This window comes from Humulus lupulus, chromosome 4, assembly GCF_963169125.1.
Source record: "Humulus lupulus chromosome 4, drHumLupu1.1, whole genome shotgun sequence".
NCBI classification, from domain to species: Eukaryota; Viridiplantae; Streptophyta; class Magnoliopsida; order Rosales; family Cannabaceae; genus Humulus; species Humulus lupulus.
Genome location: NC_084796.1, coordinates 178732880 through 178759914, shown reverse-complemented (window position 1 = coordinate 178759914; position 27035 = coordinate 178732880). Strand labels below are relative to the sequence as shown.

General features: G+C 37.0%; 1 long non-coding RNA gene and 1 other non-coding gene across 2 annotated transcripts; one reads left to right on the top strand and one right to left on the bottom strand.

Annotated features, from left to right (window-relative positions):
- Window positions 1-384: 384 nt before the first annotated feature.
- Window positions 385-491, top strand: LOC133833777 (small nucleolar RNA R71). The gene has a single exon (XR_009893139.1). It is a non-coding gene; the product is annotated as a small nucleolar RNA R71 (small nucleolar RNA).
- Window positions 492-4730: 4239 nt separating this feature from the next.
- LOC133830996 (uncharacterized) lies at window positions 4731-5559 on the bottom strand. Its single transcript, XR_009892337.1, has 2 exons — window positions 5112-5559; window positions 4731-5003 (listed from the first exon to the last, which is right to left on the bottom strand). It is a non-coding gene; the product is annotated as an uncharacterized LOC133830996 (long non-coding RNA).
- Between the last annotated feature and the right edge of the window lie 21476 nt (window positions 5560-27035).

Below are 27035 nucleotides of genomic sequence, written 5' to 3'. Positions count from 1 at the left end.
TTCACTTGCTCCATAGGGATAGAATTATTCACCTATGCTGCCATACAACACTCAAGAGGATGAGAACCCACACACATTTCACACACTGTTTTCATCTGCAGAGCTTGAGCTGAGATATTGTTTTTCTGAAACTGCTTGGTTAGGGTGGCAACTAGAGCAATTAACGTTGTGATAGCATCAAGTTCATGAATCCCAGCTACATTTCTATTACTAGTGGCTCGCTCATTGGCCCATTGGAAATTATTCATGGCCATTTCTTCCAACAATGCATCGACCTCATTAGCACTTTGACCCTTGAATGCCCCTCCTACTGCAACATCAATAATGTTGCGCATAGTAGTGCACAACCCATTATATAAATTGTGGACCAACATCCACTTCTCAATGCTGTGATGAGGACACTTTCTAAAAAATTCTTTAAGCCCTTCCCATTCGTCATATAATAATTCCTCGTTAGTCTGGAAGAAGTTATCGATCTCTCCTCTCAACCTTGCAGCCTTTGATGGAGGAAAAAATTTGGCAATAAACTTCTATGCTAGATCCTCCCAAGTGTTAATAGAGTTGGCCTACAGAGATTTTAACCAACTCTAGGTTATTTCCCTCAATGACAATGGGAACAACTTCAATTTGATAACATCGTCACTCACCCCATTCATCTTAAAAGTTGCACACAACTCCAAAAAATTAGCTATCTGCATGTTTGGATCCTCCGCAGGTAATCCACCAAACTAAACGGTGGACTGGACCATTTGTAGTAGTGCCGACTTGATCTCGAAATTGTTAGCAGTAACAGTGGGGTGTCTGATGTATGAATGCACTCTCGTAATAGTTGGGAGTACATAATCTCTTAAAGTTCTTGCCCCTTGTTTAGCAGGGACCTCAACAGCCGCCGCCCATTCGGCAATATTGTTGGCGACATTATTTACTGCATTCCCTTGGTTTGCAGCCATCCTTGCCTCTAACTTCTTATTCCTCCAGTTCTGTCTACAATTTCTCTCAATCTTAGGATTCACTAGTTATATCTCAGATGTTTTACCTCGTTGCATAAACCAAAACTACCTGGGTAAGAAAATTCAAACATAAACCAAGTTAGAATTATAAAAAGAAAAACAACCAAATTAGAATAAAAATTAATTATTTTGATAACAATAAAACAATCCCCGACAACGACGCCAAAAACTTGTTGTGAGATTTTTAATGTGCAAGTATACACAATTGTAGACAAGTAATAATAGAGTTAAGTAGAGTATCATCCCATAGAGATTGTTTATTAACTACCAATAATTAACTTCCTAATTTTATTTGGCTAATAAAACTTTAATTCAAGAATATCAAGAACAAAAGCAAGAATTGACAAAACTAACAATTAACAAATAGCAAAAACATATAAAAGTTAATGAATTCAATGGATTTTAGGCTAGGGTATTTAATTTCATAATCTTTCCACTATATTACTTTATCAATGCAATTTTTATTATTATTTATCTTATTGTGATAGCAGATTTAAATAACCAATATATATTCTTACTTGGATGTATAAATCTCTCAACCTATATCTGAATTTTCTACATCTCTATGATAAATTCGAAACATAAGGCAAGCACTATTAATAGAAATTCTAAAAGCTACACAAACCATATAGGTACTCTCGTCCTATATCGAAATCTATGTTTATTCAACTATAGCATATTTAACTCTCATCTCTCAGATTTTGAATTAAATTCATAAGTAATGCAAATAACAACATCAAATTATTCACATTCATTAAGCACAAATTAAATAGATTAGAATGAAGAAAAAGAAATCATAGAAATTGCATTAGCTAATAATAAAGTTTCAAGAGACTTAAAACCCTAGAAAATAAAATTAGTTCGTAGCTAGATTAATAACATCGATTGATTTAGAAAATAACATAGAAAAAGAAACTAAAAAAAAAAAACTCTTGATGAATTCCCAAAAAGGTCGTCTCTGTTTGTCCTCGCGTCGCGACTCCTCTTCTTGCACCGCGACTCAAAGTGCTTTCTTCATAGAATTCAACATTTTTCAATGTCAAATTGCATTTCACCATCTCATGAAATTTCTGAGAATTCTTGACACAATATCTTTGACAAAACAAGCGTATTTATCATCATTTTAGCTTGCTTTTCATCAATTCCATACCAAACCACATATTCGTCGCTTAAGTCTGAAACCATAAACAAAACAACCATAACACTGCACAAAACAACATAAAAGACTAAAAACATACCTTGAAGCATAGTAAAAAACAGTACTAAAATAGACCTAACACACCCATTTCATCCTCGACTTTGTTATCACTCGCAATAGTCACCGACAATTCGCCGTAAATTATGGTGGTTTGGCCCTTAACAATATCGGCATAACAAACATATTTTTTATTTTTAAAGTTAAAAAAATTGTTACAAAACAATAATTTACTTTTAAATATAAAAAATAAAGTATGTTTTTATTTAAAAAACAACTAAACACAAAATAAAATTATCAAACAACCCCAATCTAATTCTAACACAACATATTTTCAACAAGGTTCTTGTTAGAGTATTTCACATACAATATAAGTGAAACATTATATTTTTTTATGAGCATGAGATATTTTATTTGTCACCAATTGATTTTGGGAGTGAGATGAAATCTCATACTTCTTATCAAAGTCATTATTCTAATGCTTATACTTTCTACATTTAAATATGAGCATTGATATGTACTATTTTTTAAGGATCATAAAAAAAGATTGAATTTAGATGAAAATATTATGATCATATAAATAAAAGTATTAAATTGTCATTGAAAAACATCAAATTTAATATTGAATTGAAATATGGTGATCTAATAAATAAAAACATTAGAACTCACTCATCCAATTGCATTGCATTGTATTCTTTGTCTATAATTTAACCTTATTCTAACATTATTTTAAACTAGTTCAAACATACTTCTAACATAGTTCTTTTTTTTTTTTTTTGGAAAGGCTTCTAACATAGTACTAAGATGCTTATAACTTCATTATAATATTAATTTAATTTGGTTATAACATAGTTCTACCATAATTTTAATAAAGTTATAAGATGCTTTTATAATAATTGTGACAAGATTGTAACATAATTATAGGCTTCCAAACAACTTTTGTTGATTTTTTAAATGTAAAATATTTTATTTATTATTATTAGTTACTTGGTTTTTAAAACTCTTTCTCCATGATCTTATTTTTTTCTTTTACCTTTCTACAAAAGAAAAGATTATGTTTATAATTGTTTATTTTGTTGACTAATTACTAGGAGCATGTTTGGTATTGTTTTTAAAACAAGTGGTGTTTGGTTAATCTTTTCTAAAAAAAATTTATAGTTTTTATTTATTTTTCTTTTAAATCTTAAATAAAAAAATAATAAACATATTAACAAAGAGAAAAAATCTTTTAAAAGTTTGTAATAAATAATGAAATAAAGTAATGTGAAAGAAAAATTGATGAAAAGTAAGGAGTGAAAGTAAGAAGAGAAAATTAGAGGCAAAAAGAAAATGATGAAAGAGAAAATCTTATATGAGAAAAAATGAGACAAAAAATCTGATATTGGGAGCGTCTATCTGATATTGGGAGCGTCTATGATATGCTCTTTTTTTTACGTACCTGTATATCCCTTTTCTATTTTTGGTATATAAATAAATTATAACCCCAATTTTTTTTATAAAAATGTATATTGTAGTTATAAGAGACCTCTTATAAATTTTTAAGAAATTCTAAATAATTTATGATGTTGAAAATAGAATTTCAAACAACCTATTGTTAATTTGATTTGAAAAGTTCTATTTTGAAAATAATATTTTAACTTTTAAAATTCTTGATTGGTTTGTCATTTTATATCTAAAATAAAAGTGGGTCCCATTTACTTAGTCCAAAAGTGGAAGATTTGTAAAAAAAATAATAACATATCATTTTTCTAGTTTTAAGTGCAAATGTTTTTTTGTTTTCAAAAACTTGTTTTGGATTTTCATTTTAAAATAATCTATCAATCAAATATGGAAAAATTACACATAGCATTGTAACTTTAAAAAAATACTGAAAAATACAAAATTTTACAATAATTACAAAAATACGGATAACAGTTTGTAACAGTTCTGTAATCGCGTGTTACAATTTTCTATTTAATCTGTAAATATTGTTTATAAAATCGTAACATATAGTTACATACTTGTAAAATTTGTTTACAAAAAAAAAAATCTTTGTATTTCCGATTATGCCCCTTCGTATTTTCCTAATTTTTTCTACATTCCATATTTTTAGTATTTTTTTAAATCTTAGGTATTTTTGTGAATTTCCCATCATATATTATGTAGGCACATTTATATTATAGTATTCAAAATCTGAAAATTGTATTGGATTGACAATCATACTCTAAATTATTCAGAATTTTCTAAAAATTTGTGCGAGGTAACCTATAATTATAATGTATACAGTAAAAAATTAGGATAACAATTTATCTATATACCAACAATAGAAAAAAGACATACCAGTACGTCTAAAAAGAGAAAAGCATACTATATTCGCTCCCAATAATTATGGTTTATTTGTAAAAGAATTACAATTAAAATCTTTTATAGTTGACATATAAGCAAGTTTGTCGAAGGCAAAATGAAAAAAAAAATTTCTATTTTACATAGAAATTTCTAATCCAAGTATTGTTGATTAAGATTAGATTAACTTTTTAATAAGCAAGTTTATTCATGTTCAATAAACAAGTTCCCATATAGAATCAAGAATACTCTTAGCAGAAATAGATTACATTCAGTTAGCTCATTATTACAGCTCAGCAGATTTTAACCGGATCCCAAAACAGTTTTGTTACAACCCCAAGCTAATCTACTCTTTTGTGTGTGTGTATATATATATATATTTATAAGTTTTAAAGAACAAAAAAGGCAAGAGACTTATCATTCTGAAGAAAAAGCCAACTCTGTATGCAAGAGATTTTTTTTGCTTGCTGTTGTATCTGAGAGAAAAGAAAACTAGTAAGAAGAGAGACAGGGCTTTTTTGGTCTAAGGGAAAACATAGAGAGAGAGAGAGAGAGAGAGAGAGAGCGTAAAAGAACAAGATTACCTGCTAAGATTGTGGCTGGATTCTTGATGTTTGTTGTAAGACTTCACCATTGATAGTGCAGATCGAGCCCTCATAACTCTGAAGCGAGCTCACGAGGATGTAACCCCAGATTTTTTGGGGTGAACCTCGCTAAATCCCTGTTTGCATCTTCCTTTCCTTATTTCCTCTATGTTGTTTCAATTCTCTTTCTTGGTCGATGAATGTGCTTGAATGTGTTTGTTTGGTTTCTGAGATCTCGACAGAAACTCTCGAAAGAGTATAGATCAATTTCTGTACAAATAATTCTAGGATAAAATAATTAATAAAGGAAAGGGTAAAGTAAATCTAAAAGAATATATCTCAAAGGGAAAGATAAGATTTGATCTTGGTGTTATTAATGTGTGTATGAATTGTGTAGGGTCAAAAAGGTAAAATCCCTACAATTCATAATAAAAATACCATTTTTATTACAATTCTATTATTATGATCATTAGCTAAACGAATGTTACGTACAAAGTCTTTTTAATAAAAGCAAGAATATTTGAAGATATTTTTGATTTATGAAGATTTGTCAATTTAGTTGATTCTGTTCCGACAGGCATGAATTTTACGAGGATAAGTAATACCTGAGTCAAGTCAAAGTTCTCAAGATAGAAATTAATTTATCAATGATTGTATTTCGTGTAGTTAATTATCTTGGAAAGCACGAAAATAAATAGAAAATAATCCAGAAATGAATTCGAATAAGCCCTGAATATTTTCTTTATAAAACCAAGATAAAAATCCCTTTTATAAACATATTGTGAGAATATTAAACTAAATAAGGAATTATTTGCAAACCTTACAAAATAATCCAAGATATTAATTCCGAAAATCACAATAAAAATGAATTTAAAATCATCTTTTAAATAATAATATATCTCTATAAAATTTGTCAATTTTAGGATTTACACATTTAATAATCTTTGGCTCCATCAAAGATTAAGGTGTTTGAGTGGTAGGTAGCTCTAGAAAAAATAAGTACTTGTGAGAACTTGCAACGTTGAAGACCATTTTTATAGGTGACCATGACCACTATATTGGTGTGTTGTGTGCAAATGTTGACTAAGGATCATCTTTTCCTTCATTCGCTTCTTTTTCTAGAGCCATTTGGATCGACATCCATCATATGTGGATGGATTGGGTTCAGCCTACCTAGCTAGAGTAATGATATTTTGTAGCCATTTGGATCTAAGGGCAGTTTGGTTGGACATAGATTGTAAAGTTTTCAACAAGACAGAAGATGTAGGAGTTATATGGGATAATACATTAGTTGGATATATAGATTTTCAAGAGAAAGAAATTCAAGGAGTTATCCTTTCCATGCTTTTGAGGGATTGGTAGTTGTGACTTTAATTAGCCTAGGTCGTGTATTGCATTTTGTTGACCACCAATTTGGTTAACGACAATAAATCAAGTATATGACAATAATAAATGATAAGGAGCTAAATTTTAATAAACGACACCAAAATTTTGTAGTGGTTTGGTCTAAAAGGTTTGTAATGACCTATGTCCACAAGCACTTTAATTTATTATAAAAGTCTCAAACTCAAGATCAAAAGAACAAGATTCAAATGAATATCTTGGGCCTAAGAGAGGGAATACAATTTGACAGAGTCTAGGTATGTAAAGTGTGCATGAGAAATTATGACTGTGAGATGTTTTTATTTATAGTCTCTAGTGGGTCATGGGTCGTACAAGCATGAAATAGGCCCTACACCTATAATGCGAGCCTGCTACAACTACATTTATAATAAAAGAATATAAAAAATATAGTCAAATTACATTTACATAAACATCTCATAAAATTCATGTCACTCTGGTCGTGCAAACTGCCTTGGGTTATATCTCTCGACCAGTACTTCTCCGAGCATCTCATGCAACTAGCTTGTGTTTGACCAGCAATATTTCAATTAATAAATCCTCAACTTCATTAGCGAAACCCAAAGAAAATGATTTTTTAATCATCTCGTCGAGTAATCAACTAGGACTAGTAAAATTTATGCATTCTGTTGCCACATGTGTCTTTTTTCCTTGCCACGTCACCGTGTCTATTTTTGGGATAAACATTTGTCCCCCAAGTTTATCTCAGTGCGACCAACACTGGATAAACTTGCATTCTTCGACCAGGTTGATGTCTTTTCACAGTCTAACATATTGAAATAACATTTTAGGCTTCGGGCAAGCTTTAATTTGTGCTAAGTGTAAGAAAAAATCACAAAATACAAGAGAAACTCGATTTAAATACTGAAAGAATAGTAAGAAAATTCCCATTAAAAGGTAAGTGAAAAGATTCTTACAAATCTTTTTAACTGCCTTTTGGATCCAATTTTAGCCTTGGTCGAATACACCTTTCTATTTATTCGACCAACACACTTTATTTTAGGCACACATATGCTGGTCGAATAACCAACTTCCCCTTTTATTTTTATTAGATGTATGCACGCGATCACTGGGGAAGGGATTATTTCATAGACACAAATTTACTTCGAATGTTGTTCGATGATTTTGAAAAAGTTGACCACACAACACTCCTAACCTTGACACTCCTGAACCATCATCCCAACCACGGGTACAACATCACCAGTACCATTTTAATTTTATTAGGAGTATCATCGTAAGGATGAGGAATTGCACCAAGGAATTATAAAATTTCTTCCTAAAACTGCTGACACCCTCCCGGTCAGAGTTCTGACTAGTGGGAGAGTTATTAGCAACCCTTCTTTAGTTGACTTGGCTATGACTGTTGCTCTTTGTCTTCCAGATATGGGAAAGGCTAAACAAACAACACGCCAAGGAACAACTGTAGATCTGCAAGTCGCAAGACAAGCAACCAGCGCTGAACATGATGAAGAAATAAGAGCAGAACCAGCGGTTGAAATTGCTAACACCATTCAACTTCGGGCAAAATCAAAGTCAGAAAGAATACACCCATCAACTAGCATGTCGTACATGCCAGTACTCTCTCGAGCAGCACAATGCAAAGCTACCCAAAGAGATATTGTAACGTCCAAAAATGCTAATAAGGCATAGTGCCTTGATTATTGTGTCAGGAGGGCATATTTGGATGTATATGTGTGAAATTGATTGATTAAATGTGTGAGTACGTGGCATACATGATTTATATGACAATATGAATATATATGCATGTTTATGTGTATTAAATATGCATGTGGATCAATTCTTGTTAATAAGGGCATATCTATAATTTTAACTCGTTAATGGTATAAATGTGATTATATGTGTTAAATGATTGAGACCACATTATTATGTGGATAAATTTGTAATATTCAGCTCGAGACGAACCTAGTGAGCGGATTAGCGGAATAGTCACAACAGGGTCCAATACCCGACTCGGGATGAGCCTAGGGGATTTCAGGGACTTAGTGTGTATTTGGGATTTATTGGTTAACAGGAAATTATTGGGTCATTAGTTGGGCACGTCGGGATTAATTGGGAATTTATAGGACCATTTGAGGATTAGCGGGAATTGCTATAAATGACGGGTTTGCCCTTAAAGGCAATAAAGGGTTGAGATAACACTAGTGGAATTTTGGTCTTTGTAAGGGGATATACATAGAAACACATTAGGAAATAACCAGAACATCTCTCAGCATTCTCTCTCAGTCCTCTCCCACGTTTGCTCTCTCTCTCTCTCTCTCTCCCTCTCTTGGTAATAGTTTTGAAGATTGAAGGGAAGGGCACCAATTCTTTGAAGTTTGGGGTTGAATTGAGGAATCAATCTGGGAGCACAATTGGAGTTAGCTCAGGGTCGAAATTCTCAATTGAGGTAAGAATTTTATCTCTGGTTTTGGTGAGTTTCTGCTGTGACTTAGTTAGGTTAAGTTGTTTATCTAATGTTTGGGTTTTGATTTGGGGTAAGGATTTGGCTTAGTCTTTTGGGCTGTTTTTGTTGTTAATGATGTGTTATTGAGAGATCTAGACTAAATTCTGGCTTTAGTACATGTTTAAGTTGAATTATGGTGCCTCTGGTTTGGGGGAAAACACAAGTAGGACCTGGGAATACTGGGTTCGCGGGGTCGCACCACGATCCTATTCTTAAGCGTCGCGACTCGTGTTGTAACGCCCTGGATAGCCAAGACCGCTACACTGTGTATTTATAAAGGTGCAAGACTTTCTAATTAAGTCATTTAGTTAAAAAAAGTGCCACTGAAACCATTAATGTGCTAGGGTTAAAATATTTTGGTCTCAAAAGATACATTTCATATAACTAAACATTTTTACACATGGGATTGCAAAAGGAACAGCGTTAAAAAGTCAATTTACAAAATTTCCAGAGTACAAACAACCAATATCCACTCTAAGGGCAAAACAAACGTTTATGGTTCTCCTGTTCTTGTCTCCCCCTCAACCGGGGTGGCTGAGTAGCTGATCATGTACATTATGCTTTGAGAGCTCTCCGAATCAGGGCTGGTCAAGCTTGCCCTTGCCTTTACGTGCATCACGAAGCACCCGTGAGCCAAGACCCAGCAAGAAAACGTAACTTTATATAACAAACAATGATAACAATTGAATAAACCTTTAAGCATGATCATACACTTAACATACCACATTAATCACATAGCACATAGATACAACCAAAGATTTAACCAATCAACACTCAGCTATTCAGCATGACAAATCCACCAATCAATGATAACAATCAAATCACATGATAATCAGGGTTGAGACCTTAGGTCTCACCCTCTGTTTACCCCACTGACTCCGGCCCGCTTAAACCGAGCTCAGTGCATAATAAGTTGTCCTCAGCTACCAGTGGTCGAGTCGCGCCCTGTGCGCTAATGTAAACTCTGGCACTCTAAGGCCATTTGTTAATTATTTGTATGGCATAATACCATCCTCTATAAAGCATACAAAACAGGGAACCCTTAGTCCCATTATAAATCCATAACCGGGTGCAGTTTTCTTACCTTTAGTTTCCAAGTGTACTAGTTACGTGAGATGCCTCTTGAGCACGATCTGTTTCCCAAGCCCCTAGCTTATACCTAGTCACAACCAAGACAAGGGATACTGTTAATAATTGTAAAAGGGCTTCTAGATAAGGTTTTAGTCTCCGGAACATCGAATTCCACCAAACACGGTATTAGATTCGATCCCGAGCACCCTAGGTTAAATTCCCATGCTTAAAATCCCAAAAACCCAAATTCCCTTAAGGGTCGCAGCTCAAGCTTCCTATGCCGCGACATGGCCCCCAAACAGAGGCCCATCTATGCTCAGAACCAGACACGGGTCACGGCCCTACAAGACCCATGCCGTGGCCCGCCCTCCTTCCTCAGCATTCATCAGCCTCAGAAGGCCGTGGCTCACAAAGAACTATGCCGCGGCCCGACCAACTTCGAACCTAGAAAAACCTCCATTTTTAACTCTCAAACCTCACTCAAAACCATTCCAATAATATACCACAATTATCACAAACATTCCTGCATGATTTCAGAAGCACAAGCCAGCAAAAACCTAAGCTAAAAACTCATCAAAACACCTTTTCAAATTCTGAAACTCACACACTCAAGAACACTAAAACCAGTCATAATACTTAGAATTCAAACACTAAGATTCAGCCATTAAACCTTAAATTCGAGCTTACCTTCTTTGATGAACTAGCTCTCTAAAAGATTTTTGAGCTAACTCCTAGGTTCCAAGCTTCAATTCTGTCCTTCAATGTCAAAATCCATAAACACCTTAAAACCCAGCCATAAACACAGAATTTAATCACCATGCATAAAGATTATGACTTACTTTAATTCTTGATTGAATCCTCAACTAACCCTTGAGCTAATCTCCTAAATCTTAGCTCCAATCCTCTAGATTCCAGCCAAATTCTTCTAAATTTCTTGTGGTTTTCTTTGAGAGAGAAAAGGAAGAGGAGGGATGGTCGGTTCCTTATGTTTCTACCGAGTTCTGTGTTTTATTTAGTCTATCCTTAAGCAATTAAGTTAATCTCAAGGCTCGAGGTGCTGGAAACGTCCCCAAGGGAAAAATGGTAAAATTCCCTAGTATTCCCACCTAAGCTTCTTATCCTCAAATATATCTCCAATTATTTATTTCCATAACCCGATAACCTAAATTACCATATAATACCTTAAATACCCCTTGACTTGCCCCAAGTCAAGTATTAAGCCCCGTTGTGACTTTCCCGCTAACTAGCTCCCTAGGATCGCCTCAAGTCGCGTGCTGTAGATTCACCCACATAATAATGTGGTCCTCACAATTATAGCATATAATCTTATTTACATTCATATAACCATGCAAGCATGCTTATTATATAATCACGCATTAAATTAATAAATTCACACATAAACCAATTATGCCCTCCCGACACACTAATCAAGGCCCTTAAGCCATATTACTGATTTTGGGTCGTTACACGTGTCAACCCAGAAGCCCTGGGGAGCTTTCTATTTTTGTAGGCATGTCGTGGCCCTAAGGGCCAAGTCGCGGCGTGTGTCCCTTGGAATTTAGGGGCTGGACTTCAGAGTCATGAGGAAGAGATTCATCTTCTGAGACAGCAGATTCCGCCAAGGAACGCTGCACAAGATTTGCCACCTGTTGTGGCACCAGTAGTACAGCCGCCTGAGATTGGGAATAGGTGGGAGCCTCTGTACGAAAGGTTTAGGAAGCTGCATCCCCCAGTCTTCGAAAAATAGTATCAGACAATGGATCCCAATTCGATGGAGAACAGTTTAAAAGTTTTGCGAAAAGAATGGGATAATCAAGAGTTTTTCCTTAGTAGCCCATCCACAAGAAAATGGCCAGTTAAAGGCTATGAACAAGATTCTGAAGAGCTCTATTAAGAAAAGGCTCATAGAGGCTAAAGGAAAATGGCCAGAAGAATTATCACAAGTCCTATGGGATTTCGACTACAAAGACTTTGAATAGGGATATTTCTGAGTTTGTGGTAATGGCAGCGGACGTTGTGCCGCTAGAGAATCTTTTGCATCTTCCTCTAGCTGAAGACAAGTTTATCCTTTTATTTGTATGTATAATGACATTTTATTTAAGTGTATAGTCACAATTTCTTGTATTGTTATGCGCATAACATAGGCCAACTTATTTAAAACTAATTTTAATTGCTAGTTTTTTGTTATTTTCTTTTTCCATAATAGATACTTGATTTAAAACCAACAAATGATAAACTATGTGAAATCAATTTTAGTTTCATTGGTTACCTAATGCTACCAAAAAATAGACCCAAGATGAGTGGCTCAAATGGGTTAGGCATGTGGTTTGATTCCCCAAGATTATATGTTCAAAGTTTTCTTGGGTACCTATACAACAATTGCTATTATTTCCTAATTCTCAAATATTGTAGTGTTAGGCCTGGTGGTAACAGATTACCGAGTGCGGAACAAAATGCACGGTAGTGGCCCAGGGAATAAAAAAAATTTATTTTATTTATAAAAACTTTAAAATAATGGATCAAATAATATACATACATTAATTCAAACATACATAGAAGAAGAAGAAGAAGAAGAAGAAGAAGAAGAAGAAGAAGAAGAAACCTACCAGTTGAAGCCTATCAAATGTCCTTGCTTACTTCTCGTACAATTGAACGAATATCCAATCCAAAAGGTTCGACAGAAACTCAAGATGTCCTCAATGCATACGATCTTGGAATAGGCTTTGAGAAACTAGGTTTTCAAGTTTAGAGAAAATAATACGATACTATTTTCTCTCTGTGAAAATCTGATAAAAGCTACTAGAAACTTTTTCTAACTTATTATTAGGGATGTAAATGGGGAGGATCGGCCCCACTCTTCTAAAGATCTGCCCTGACCCGCCTCGACTCGTTAAGGCTTTTGATGCGGGTTGGGTCAGACCCACCCTAGATTAGTTTATTTTTTTTTAAATGTCAAAATATAAAAAAAATGGCAAAAAACTGTGTCATACTAGACAGAAATGAGTTGTCCAATTTTTTTTATAAATGGTCATGCATACTAAAATAAAATAAAATTATATATACTTCAAAACAAAACATTAATTTTCTCCTCTATCTCTCTTAAATATACTTTATCTTATTATATAAATATATATTTGGATTGTGGATCACCCTAAATAATGGTAGTAATTGATTTTTTGTAAAAATTCTTTAATTACAAAAAAAAAAAAAAAAAACAATCGGGTCGGGTGGTGATCCGACCCGCTTCAATCGCTAGCGGGTCGGGTCGGATCTCGGTCCGCTCCATTTTCACCCTGCTTATATCCGGATCTAGGGTTGCCCCGTCGGGTCGGGGCTCTGACCTGCCCCGATCCACTGGATTTTTTCGCCATCCCTACTTATTATTTATATAAATGAATTAAATCAAATTTAAAACATTATAATTATTAAGATAATATTTAAATAAATAAAACAGGCAAAGACTGAGTTATACACTCAGTTACACGCTAATCATAGTACTATGATTGGGGTGTGACACATGCCAATTTCAGGGCATGTGTCTTAACCACTTTTATTGATAAATTATATTTAATAATCCATTTGTTTAGAATTTATATATAATAAATGATAACCAATCTTATCAAATAATTATTTATATTTAATAATTAATCATTTGAATAAATATATGAACAAATTCAAATCCAATTTGAATTATTAGTTTTATCTTTCATATTTAAAATAAAGAAAACATAATTAATTCAAAATTCATTGTTTTATTAATAATTTCAAAAATTGTATATATAAATTAATTAATTAATTTTAAAAAATAAATAATTAACTAATCTCAATTATCATATAATTACATATTTTCCTGAAGAACAATTTTCTTCCAAATATGCAATTTCATAATTTTAACCATCTTTCAACTCTTAGCTTGAACAATGTTGATACAGCTGGTTAGGGGACCTATGAACCTATTGTAACGTCCCAAATTACCTAATAAGGCGTAGGACCATGATTAGGGGGTCAGGATGGCAAATTATGGAGAATTATTTGAATATATGTGATTTAATTATGAAATATGTGTTTATTGTTGGGTTTTATGCCCTTATAAAACCATATCGGACATGTAACACGATTTCATATTGTCAATAAAAGTAGTAGAAATCATTTAGTTTTACAACTATGTTGCTTTCTTGTGTTATTACATGAATATTGAAATAATACAAACATTTATAAAATCCCGAACATATGGATAGTTATAATTATAGTGACTAGGTCACAGTGGATTATAGTTGTAATTATATGTTCAAAAGAACAAGTCCTAAGATTAGATTAGTATTGGATTTTCACTGATTAGGGAATCTACGATCTGATCTACTTACACATTTGAGGTGTGATGTCGTATCCAAGGCATTGACCAAGTAGATAAGATCGGATGTATTTGGTTACATCAGACTAGGACCGATATTGATTATTGATTGATAAATAAGTATCATTGTTATCAAATCTAATCAATGTCACAACGTTGACCATAGGTTAAGTCGATCTTAATTCTGAGTGATAATATTCTGCTAATTATATTATTTAAATCTTTTGACTTGTTCGTTACCAGCTTACACTACGGTCTAGCCCATACTTACATCTTGGAGATTTAGTAGTGTAATTGAGTGGAAGTATTATTCATAAATATGAAATCTATAACTTCTGTATGAGAAGTGAAAAGTTGATTTCCTTAATTGCTTTGCTTAAAAGGTTAAATGATTGAGATCTCATTTCTGTGATTAAGTTCACAGAAATATCATTTATAAGGAACTTAGTGGGAGTTTAGGATAAAATACTGATGAGGGGTAAAACGGTAATTTGCACCCATCTCTTTAGTAAGTCATCGGTAGAGGATTGACTGACTGTAATGGTTATAACAATGGATAATGTATTTATGGTTTGAAAAATACATTCTATGAATTCAAGAGTTCAATTCCAAGTCTATAGTGGAATCATGAGGAAGTAATAAGGTAGTGAAATTATTCGTAAATAAATTCATGGTAACTTATTGGAGCTTGATTTCAAGGATCCATGGTCCCCTCATCACCTTTGAGTAAAGCATCTAGAATGTCTCAATTAATTGATTTATTAGGATTTTTAAAGTTGATTAGGTCAATTTTGGACAATTTACAAAGATATGAGATTTAGAGAATAAAAGAGAAACTTTGCGTAAATTTATTGATGTTGATAAATTGGTATCAATATAAATAAATAATATTAAATCAAGTTTCAAATTATAATTAGTTAATTTGAACAAGGATTTAATTAATTAAAAAAATAAATAAATAAAAGGTTTTGAATTTAGGCCCAATTGAGATTTAAATTCAAAACAAAGAGATTGAGCTCAATTTCATTTGTGGGAGCCCAAGGCTTTTATATTTTTGTTTATTATTTTAAATTTAAATAAAGCCCATTAAGTTTCCTATATAAGAATATGATATCTAGGGTTTTCATAAGGAAGTCAGTCTCAATTGATTCATTGGGTAAGTGAAAACCTAGACAGTCTAACCTTTCTTGGCCACTCTCTTTTCTTCTTCTCTTCTAGATCTCTATCCTATGTGTTAAGAACTAGTCCACACTAGTTCTAGGTTGATCAAAGGCTTGGTGAGGAAGACTGTGTTGTTTATCTAGTTCAATCTCTTGATAATACTTTGCTACAGAAAGAAATCAAGGGTTAGAGAGATTGAAGGAATGAGTTGTTCCAGCTCCGCTGCATAATTTAAGTTTTTACTTTGCTCTGTGTTTGTATCAATTTCATAGGAGCATGTTCTAGGAATTTGCATGTTTGTTTGATAATATGTAAATTACATAAAAATAAATAAAGATCATGCAATAAGTATTTCTTACATTTATGTGATACATACATGTGTATAATTATATGATTACGTGTAGGGATGTCAATTTAACCCGCGGGGTAGGGTCCCCGTGGGGACTCGTCCCTAATGGGGCGGGGGCGGGGAATATGACCCCTGTCCCGAACCCGCCCCGTTTACATTGTAATTTATATTTTTAATATAAATATTATTAAAAATATATAATATAATAATTTATATAAAAATATATATTTATTAATGGTATAATTTATTGTTTTCTAATTATTTTATATTAAAAAGTATTAATTATTTTAATTTATTTTAATTTATTTTATCAATTTTAGAAAGAAAAAAAATTAAACATTTTTATTAAGCAGGTACCCGATGGGGCCCCGACCACAAGACAGGGTGGGGAAGGGGGAGCCATCCCTGACCTCACCATGCCTCGTTTACATCCCTAATTACGTGATTTATATTATAATACGACTAGATATGAATGTTTAGATGTATTAAATATGCACGTGGGCCTGTTTCATATTAGAAGGGTAATTTTCGTAATTTGGCCCGTTACGGGTATATTTGGAATATATGTGCATATATGTGTGAGACCACATTATTATGTGGATATATTTGAGTTATTCGGCACGAGGAGATCCTAGGGAGCAAGTCAGTGGTCTAGTCATAACGGGCTCAAATATCGGGCTCGGGGTGAGCCTAGGGGTATTTTGGGTATTTAGTACATTACCAGGAATTATAAGGTAATGGGAAAATTGTATAGAGATTATTCGAGGATATTGAAAATAACTGGAATTTTGAGACGTTAATTATGATTAATGGGAAAATGTGACAAAAGACAAATTTTCTCTTGGGGACATAAGAAGGCAAGGCTTAGGCATTGGGGCATTTGGGTCTTTTTTGTGCCAAAATTTTGACTTAGTCACTAGTACCTTCAGCCTTAGAACCCAGTAAAACCAAAGGAAACAATTAAACACTTTCAGCAGATCTTTCTTTTTCTCTCTCTCATATGTTTTCTCTCTTCTCTCTCTCTCTCTCTCTTGAGCTTGGTTTGGTTTTGAGGTTGTGACTAGTTTACTGCAAGGGGCTCAGAACTGGGATCGTGCTCGAGGATTGTCCTTGTTGTACATTGCACTCGGACCTGAGGTAAGAAAATTGTGCCCAATACATGAAATATGTGATTAGGGCTTGGCCTAGTAGTTAAATATAATTATGAATAGGTCTCGGGCCCCTGAGAATGAACATGATTAGTATTATGATTGTGACCTTTGATTAAGCATGCTTGAATGCTTTGTATCTGGATAATTGTTAATTGATATACGCTTGTTTGTATTATCTGCATAATTAGGGCTCGATCCCGTTAAGGAACATGGTTATTACTGTGTTTGTATTTAATTGGCTAAGATATATGCTTAATATGTATGCATACTTGTATTATCTGAAGTATGCTTATCTATATCAGGTTATCTGTTTATCTTGTTGTTTGAATATCTGGTTAAGGCATTGACTTATTAGTCAAGGACGACAATAGCGCGCTGTGCGCTGGTCGAGAGGCTTATGCCTAATCAGGGACATACTATTACATTGGTCGACCCTATGGTTGTTTGAGAAGAACAAAGCCCTTGGCTAGCTCTATGGCTAGTTACTCAGAGTTATAGGCAAAGGGTCCCGGGTGACTCTATGGTTATCTAGGGCATAGAGCCCCAGGAAGACTCTATGGTCATGTATTCAGGGCAGCGGGCCCCAGAATGATCCCATAATCATTTAATTGTAATTTATGGATGCATGCGTAGGTTATTACTACTGGGCATGCTAGATATCATCTAGAATTTGTATTTACTAATCATGCACATGTTTAAGTTTTCTTGCTCAGCCTCGGCTCACGGGTGCTATGTGGTGCAGGTAAGGGAAAAAGAAAGTTGGACCAGCCATGAGTTGGAGAGCTTCAGTTGTGGCGTGTACATATGCAGCTGCTCGACCATAACGACCGGGGTTATCTTGGAGAAACTAGGGTAATATCCCTTATTTTGCCACTTAGGTTGACTGGTTGTAACTTTTGAGCTGTATTAGCCTTTTAAATGTAAATATTTTAATGAAACAGTTACTCTTTTTCTACCAAAATTGTTAACCCTAACCCTTGTCATTAACCTTAGTTACACATTATAACAAAGGGACTTGATTAGCAAGTCTGGCACTATTTAAAGTACACAGTATAACAGTCCTTGATTAGGAGGACGTTACAATTTGGTATCAGAGCTGCCAAGGTTTAAGGGTTCCTGAAGGGTGGCTGGGCATGTACACTCGCATCTAATGACAAGCTCGACTCAGGGTTTGGTAACTGTTTATGTGATTAAGTGCTTAACTATTTAAATGAATGTATATGCTTTATCTGCATGCCTTATTAGGGAGCATGAGGTTAGCTTATAGGGCCAGGCCCCCTTGATTGTAATGTGCATTATAGAGAGATGCTTATTGTAATGCCCTACTCTCTTAGAGCCGTTACTATGTGAGTTAAAAATGTGTCATAATCTCTCTAGTCGAGGTTTTAGGTTAAAAGTGTGACTGAACTGAAATTAAACTCGTTAAATGACAAAAATTATAAAATTTGTACATTCATTGAAATTATAGAAAGTCATATAGTAGGGATCCCCAAAATACTATTTAGAAAATACATTACAACTCAAAAATATAATCGAGGTCGACCTAAGCAACAAAACGATTATTTATAGTACTTTCCCCAAAATAACCCTGGCCGTGGTAGCCAGGTAGGGCGAACATGTACCTGTCGCTCCACACTTTCCATACTCATGGTTGGTCGACCTTTCCCTTGCCCTTACCTGCACCATAGAGCACCCGTGAGCCGAAGCCCAACAAGAAAACTTAACACAAAACATATAACATATGCATAACAATCCACATTATACAACAAAACAGCCAACAGGCTACACACATAGCGGCCAACGCTGTCCCAGGCACTTTACCAGGCCCTGGGTTTGCCGTCTTCACCAAGAGGGTAGCTCCACCTCCCTAGGAGGGTCTTGCACTAATTTCCTGCACTTAGCGTGCCCAACGCTGTTCCTGGCCCCTTTTCGTACTCGGCTTCTTGTCATTCCCAGCCTTCGTCGTTCACTCACAAACATGCATGGGATAGAATAATATTCACAGATATTTAAACACATACTAAACATAAACATTAAGGCCACGCCCTGTAATACAAACAATAGGGCCACACCCTGCAATACAAGCAATAGGCCCATGCCCTTCTCTAAGGGTACAACAGTTTTCTTACCTGTGTCCCGAGCTATCTGAGCACCGCGATCTCGAGCACAATCCTCTAACCCGTGCCTCGTAGAAAACCTAGTCAGAACTCATTCTTAATAACCATCCATCAAGTTCCAAACCAATAAATAACTTCAGATTATTAATCTAGCCTCCGGAACATTAGATTCTACAAAACCAGGTAGTAAAATCATTCACGAGCCTTAACATTTGAGTTCCTGAGATAAAATCCTTAACTTCCTTTATTTTCCCATTTAGGGCTGCGACATACCCTTTAGGGTCACGACCCGCTACTTGGTCAAAGGGCAAGGCCCTCCGTGCTCGAGGACACGGGTCGCGGCATGCTCCCCCATGCCATGACGCTTGAGCAAACCAGAGGCTTATCCACCCTCTTCAAGCACACGGGTTGTGGCACCTGAAGAACAAGGCCACGGCTCGGGCCTCCGAAACCCAGAAAACATCATTTTCTCTGCATATTTTCCCCGAACCTAAACCATAAATTCTCACTCCAAACACCAATTCAACCCAAAAATAAGCTTAGATTCCTTATCCTTATAACCTAAACATCATTACCACCTAAAATACAACTCCCTAATCCTTACCTACACTCAAAATCAAATCAAAACTCAACTCTCATGCAAGCTTCCCAACCATGGCAGAATTCAACAGCAAAATTCAGTATAGGAGCTTACCTATGCACTTAATTCAACCCCGAATCCCTTCCCAGCACTGCAAGACTTCAGTTCCTCACTTCCTTAGCCTAACATCCTCAAGATTTCTTCAAGCCTTCAACACCACAAGAGAGAGAGAAGGAAACGTGAGGGAGAGAGAGTGAGTTGAGAGTTTCTATTTTTTTTTCTTCTCCTTAGTTCCAGTGGTTTCTCAAGATTACCCAGCCTGCACTAAACCATGTATATCCCTTGCCAATATTCCAAAATGCCCCTTAAGCCTATCTATATCCTTAAGTGCCACCATGGGTTCATATGCCACATCCTGCTAAGTCCTTAAGTGTTCCTATAAATCCCCAATAATTCCTGAACACATATAACATTCCCAAAATACCCCTAGGCTCCTCCCGAGCTGGGTATTTGACCCTGTTGTGACTATCAAGCTAAACTGCTCCTTGGGATCTTCTGGGATCATGCATCACCAATATATCACCACTCACTTATGGTATCAATCATAATATACACATATAACACATACATGCCCTTCAACGAGCTAAAATTACAAATATGTCCCTAATAACCAGATGGGGCCCACATGCATATTTAATTCACCTAAACATGCATTTCTAATCACATTATCATATAATTCACATATTAACATAATTAAATCAATTATTTCTCTCCCAGCGCGCTAATCAAGGCCTTAAGCCTTATAAGCCAATTTGGGACGCTACAACTATCCACTCCTTACCGAAATTTCATCCTCAAAATTACCTAAATAACTCGGGATACCGATCCCGCATATTTGTCTCAAGTTCCCAAGTCTCCTCTTCCACTTTGTTGTTTCTCCACAACACTTTCACTAAGGACATGGTACCAAGACTTTATCCTTTTGGTCGAGAGTCTGAACCGGCTTCTCTTCATACGATAAATGCTGATCCAGCTCCAAGCTCTCATAACTCAGCATGTGCGTAGAATCTGATACATACTTTTGGAGCATGGATACATGAAACACATTGTGAACCCCTGATAGAGTTGGAGGCATTGCCAATTTGTAAGCTACCTCTCCAACCCGTTTGAGAATCTCAAAGGGGCCAACAAACCTAGGGCTCAACTTGCCCCGTACTCCGGACCATTTCACCCCTATTAAGGGAGAAACTCTAAGAAACACATGGTCACCGAATTGAAACTCTACCCTCCTGCGTCTCAAGTCTAAGTAACTCTTCTGCCGACTCTGGGAGGCGAGCATTCGAGCTCTAATCTTCTCAATCATCTCATTAGTCCTCTGAACAACCTCGGGACCTAGATACCTCCTCTAACCCGTCTCATCCCAATGGATTGGTGATCTACACTTCCTCCCATATAACATCTCATGTGGTGCCACTCCGATAGTTGCCTGATAGCTGTTATTGTATGAAAACTCAATCAAGGGAGATACGTACTTCACGATCCCCCAAAATTTAGCACGCAGGCTCGTGTCCCTTTCGGATACTATCGACCTCAGAGCCCCATGTAGTCGCACGATTTCCTTCACATATAGTTCAACATACTGCTCCACAGTATAGTTTGTCCTAACAGGTAAAAAGTGGGCAGACTTGGTATACCTATCCACAATCACCCACAATATTCATGAAGTCCATAGCCCATTTCCACTCCAGAATACCTAGAGGCTGCAATAACCCTGCTAGCCTCTGATGTTCAGCCTTCACCTGTTGACAAGTCAAACATTTGGCCACATAATCCACCGCATCCCTCTTCATTCCTAGCCACCAATACAGAGTTATCAAATCTTGTTACATCTTCATCGTACTCGGATGTAAAGAATAGGGAGTGGTATGAGACTCATCCAAGATTTCTTGCCGGATACCGAAATCCATCGGAACACAAATCTAGTCTTTGAACTTAATAATCCAAACTCCTAATTAGAAAAGTCTTTAGCTGCTCTGGCCAAGTCACCTTCTTTGTGCTCTCTCAACTGGGGATCCTCCCCCTATGCCTCCTTGATCCTCTCAAGAAGCGTATACTGAAGAGTGATGTTGGCTAACTGGCCAACCACCAACTCTATATATGTTCTAGTCATCTCTTAAGCTAACTTATCTAAGATATGCCTCGAACTGAATAGCTGTCCTAGGCCCTTGCGACTCAGCGTGGCAGCCACCACATTAGCCTTCCCAGGATGGTAGAGAATATCACAATTGTAATCCTTTACCAATTCCGACCAACGTCTTTGGTGCATATTCAGATCCTTCTGAGTAAAGAAGTACTTCAAACTCTTATGGTCGGTGTATATTTCGCACTTCTCACCATATAAATAATGTCTCCAAATCTTAAGTGAAAATACCACCTCCTCCAATTCCAGATCATGTGTGGGATACCTCTGCTTATACTCCTTCAACTGTCTCGATGCGTAGGCTATCACCTTTCTAGCTTGCATCAGTATACACCCTAAACCCTGTCTGGAAGCATCACAGTAGACTAAAAACCTCTCATTGTCTGACGGCAAACTCAATACTGGAGCAGTGATTAATCGCCACTTCAACTCCTTGAAATTGTTCTCACACCAGTCTGTCCATACATACTTAGTCTTCTTACTCGTCAGTTCAGTTAATGGTGTGTCTGTTCTGTAGAACCCCTCGACGAACCGCCGATAGTACCCTGCCAATCCCAAAATGCTCCTAACCTTTGGTACACTGCTCGGCCAGGGCCAATCCCTCTCTGCCTCAATCTTACTTGGGTCAACTAGAATCCCCTCCTTACTGACAATATGACCCAGAAATGTTACTTGCGTTAGTCAAAACTTGCACTTGCTAAACTTAGCATATAACCTATGCTCTCTCAACCGCTGTAATACTAGGCGTAGATGCTGCTCATGCTCTGTGTCTGACTGAGAGTACACCAGTATGTCGTCAATGAACACGATCAAAAACTTGTCCAGGTAATCCTTGAAATCATCAAGTCCATAAAAGCTTCTAGGGCGTTGGTTAATCAAAAGGACATAACCAAGAATTCATAGTGTCCGTACCTCATGTGGAAAGCGGTCTTTTGTATGTCCTCCTCTTTAATCCTTAACTGGTGGTAGCCTGATCAAAGGTCAATCTTAGAGAATATTGTCTTCCCTTGTAGCTGATTAAACAAATTATCGACCTAGGCAGTGGGTACTTCTTCTAAATGGTCAACTTGTTGAACTCTCTGTAGTCAATGCACATCCTTAAGGATCCATCCTTCTTCTTGACGAACAACACTGGAGCACCCTATGGTGAAAAACTCGATCTAATGAATCCCAAATCCACTAACTCTTGCAACTGAATCTTTAGTTCCTTCAACTCTGCCGGAGCCATTCTATAAGGTGTCCTAGATACTGGTTTCGCCCCTGGCTCCAACTTTATGACAAACTCGATCTCTCGGTGTGGCGGCAACCTTGGCAAGTCTACGGGGAACAAATAAAGAACCTCACATACCAGTCTGGTCTTATTTGGTCCAACCGAAACAACCTTGGAAGTATCCACAATGTTCGCTAGGAATCCTATGCAACCCTCTTGCATTAGGTCTCTAGCCTTCAGTGCCAAAATCATAGGTACTCGCGGTCCACTCACCGTCCCCATGAATACAAAGGGTACCTCCCCTTCTGGTTCAAAAGTTACCATCCTCCGCTTGCGGTCAATCGTCGCTCGTACTTCGATAACCAATCCATCCCTAGGATCATATTAAAGTCATTCATCGCTAACTCAATCAAATCCACAGACAACTCCTATTGTCTATCTCTACTGGCAATGCTCTAACCCATCTACTATAGACTACCAGTTCCCTAGTCGGAAACAAAGTCTGAAATCCCCTAGCATACAAATCACTAGGTCTACAAAGCTGATATATCACTCTAGCCGATACAAAATATTGAGTAGCCCCTGAGTCAATCAATGCAGTAAAAGAAGAACCAACACTAGAAATCTCACCTGTCATGATCGAGGGACTAGCCTCAGCTTCAATCTGAGTCAAGGTAAATACTCTGGCAGGAGTGAGATTGTCGCTCTATTTCGGCTCTTCCTTCCTGACTTGTGGGCAGTCGTTCCTCAAATGACTGATGCTTCCACAAGTAAAGTAAGCCCTTATCCTACACTCTCCCTGATGTCGCCGTCTGCACCGAGAACACACTGGGAAACTCCTTCAGTTGTCTCCCCCGCCCTTATATCCATTGAAAGCACCTTGTACCCTCCTATCCGAGCCTGGAGGAACAAAATAGTTTGGGGCCTTTCTCTTCTACTCACTATGGCCACTACCCTGGCTTGATCCAGTAAAAGGAGGCATTGTCCTCCGAGCATCATGCCTAGCAGTGCCCTCTCTCCAAATCTAATCCTCGACCCCCTCAGCTGTAAGGGCCTTGTCCACTACCTATGCATAAGTGGTAGTCCTCAGGTCCAAAGTCATCTTGACATCACGGGCGATCAAACATTCAATCCTCGTATAAACTGATCTCTTCGTGCCATGTCAGTCGGCACCAAATCCGGTGCAAACTTTGCTAATCGATCAAACTTCAAAGCATACTCAGTAACCGTCATCCGGTTCTGAGTCAGGTTCGTAAACTCATCCACCTTCGTAGCTCAGATTGCGACACTGTAATACTTTTCATGGAATATATTCCCGAACTCTTCTCAGGTCATGACTGCAATATTCCTTCTCTGTGACACAACATCCCACCAGATGCGGGCATCTTCTCTCAACATGTTACTGGCGCAAGCAACTCTCTCATTTCCTTCCACCCTCATGAAATCCGAGATGGAAGAGATCATATTCATCCACTGCTCTGGCCACAGTGGGTCTGGGCCACCCTCGAAGGTGGTAGGATTCTATTTCCCAAACCTCTCATACAAAGGTTCCCATTTATTCTCCACAATAGGCTGGGTTGGCACCGGTGCCATAGCCTGCAGAACATGTAACCCACTTCCCTGAGGAGGGGCCTGCTACCTCAACTCTCTAAGCTCTTCTTCTGTTCGGTGAAGTCTAGCTTCCATCTCGACCAATAAATGTTGTCAATTCGTTGGTGTAATGCCCCGAATTCTCCGTTGTGTTTAACGGCATGAATAGTAGGTCGGGAGGGCCATACTTGCTTAATTATGTTATTAATTGATAAAATGCATGTATATGTTGATTATATTATAATATGATGTGAAATGCATGCATGTGAGTCCATATTTCTAATTACAGGGGTGTGATGGTAATTTGGCCCGTTGAGGGTAAATCGTTTATTTGGATGCATGTTGGTGATATATTTTGAGACCACATTATGATGTGGGTTTGTTCGAGCTATTCGGCATGAGACGATCATGGTGTATTTAATATCAGTTTGGTCATAACAGGCTTAAGCTCGGGGCTCGGGGTGAGTCTCGGGGCGTTTTAATGATTAGAGTGTTACTGGGCATTAAAGGGTAACGGGATGTGAAATATTGGTGTTTGAGAATGTTGAGATTAGCGGGAATCAGGAAGCGTTAATTATGATTAACGGGATTAGTGGAAAGTGCCAATTTTACCCTTGAAGTGGTTTTGGAAGCTTTAAAAGACCTAGGGGTATTTTAGTCATTTGAGTTTGGATATATGTGAAGTTTGGATGGCTGTAGAAACCGTACAGAATAGAGCAAAAACAGAGTGAGAACTTTCTCCTTCCCGTACATCCATTTCTCTCTTTCCTTCTTTGGAGTTTTGAGCTCAAAGGGTGGAATCAATCTAGGAGATCAAGGGGCTGAGGTTTTAGGCTTGGTTTAGCTATTGGAGAGGATTTAATTCCAGGTTTGAGGTGAGTTTATCCATTGAGTTTCTGGTTATACCCTGTTTTCGTTTTAAGTTTTTCAGTTTTGGTTTCTTGATAGAAGTGTGGATTTAAGGAGGTTTTAATTGAAGTTTAGGTTGGGTTTTGATGAGGGGAAGTTATGGGTGATATTTAGGGATTTAATTGTATGTTTGGAGGAGGTTTTGGGTTGGTTTGAAGGGCTGGTTTGTGAGGAAAAATACAGGGGAAAATTTAGCTCGCGTGCTGTCATTTTGCTGGTCTGGGCTGAGCGCCGCGGCCCTTGGCGTCTGGCAGGGGAGACCCTCTCTGTTTGAGGGCGCGTCGTGGCGCAGCTGAGGAGGGTCGCGGCCCTTAGGGCATTTTTGGCCAAAATATTGTTTCTAGCATGGGGATTCAAGCCTAAGGCCTCGGGGTTGAACCTACTACCTAGTTGAGTAGTGTTTGAGGTCCCGGAGGTTAGGTTTTGGGTTGGGAACATTTTATTATTCATTTTATTGATGGAATCCCATAATTGGTTATGACCAGGTAACCGCTAAAGGACCAAAAGGTTGATCGTTCTCAGGGTCGTTCTTATATTATTTCTAGCTCGAACCAGAGGTAAGAAAACTGCACCCCAAGTGTGACATGCATGGATATTCATGAGGCATGCTGGTTGTGTAAATATGGACTTGGATTGAATATAGAATGTTTAGCATATGTTGCTCACTTGTGCATGGTATTGACTCATTAGTCAGATTTGGCAAAGGTGTTAGTATCAACTGTGAAGCTGTGACTTATTAGTCAGGTTTGGCAGTGGTACTGGACACTGGTCACATTATACTGATTCATTAGTCAGGACGGCCTTAGCGTGAATCACGCCAGCCATCAAAGATTAGATCTAATCGACTATCAGCATTGAATGACTCAAAGAGCATTAATGCCAGGCCGACCCCGAGGGTCGATGAATGAAATAAGCACTTGGAGGCTAGTGGCTTACCTAGCAGCCACTCTCCCACTTGAAACAGTGACATGCTTGACAGTCACTCAGTATGGTTTACCAGAACCTGTTGAAGGCTGGTGGCTTACCTAGCAGCCACTCTTCCATTTGAATTAGTGACTTGCTTGTCAGTCACTTAGTATGGTTTATCAGGACCTCATGTGATGTTCACTCATTTGTTTGAAAGCTTTATGCTTAGTGTGATTATAATGATAATCATTTGATAATGTTATTGAATAGTATTATGTTTTCTTGGTGGGCTTTGGCTCATGGGTGCTATGTGGTGCAGGTAAAGGGAAAGAAAAGCTCACCTAGCCTTGAGTGGAGAGCCGATGTGGTGATGTGTACATATGCGGCCGCTTGACCACCACGGCCAAGGAGTTCTTAGAGGAACTAGGGGGTTTACCCTATTTTTGCCGCTTAGGTCGGCGGGA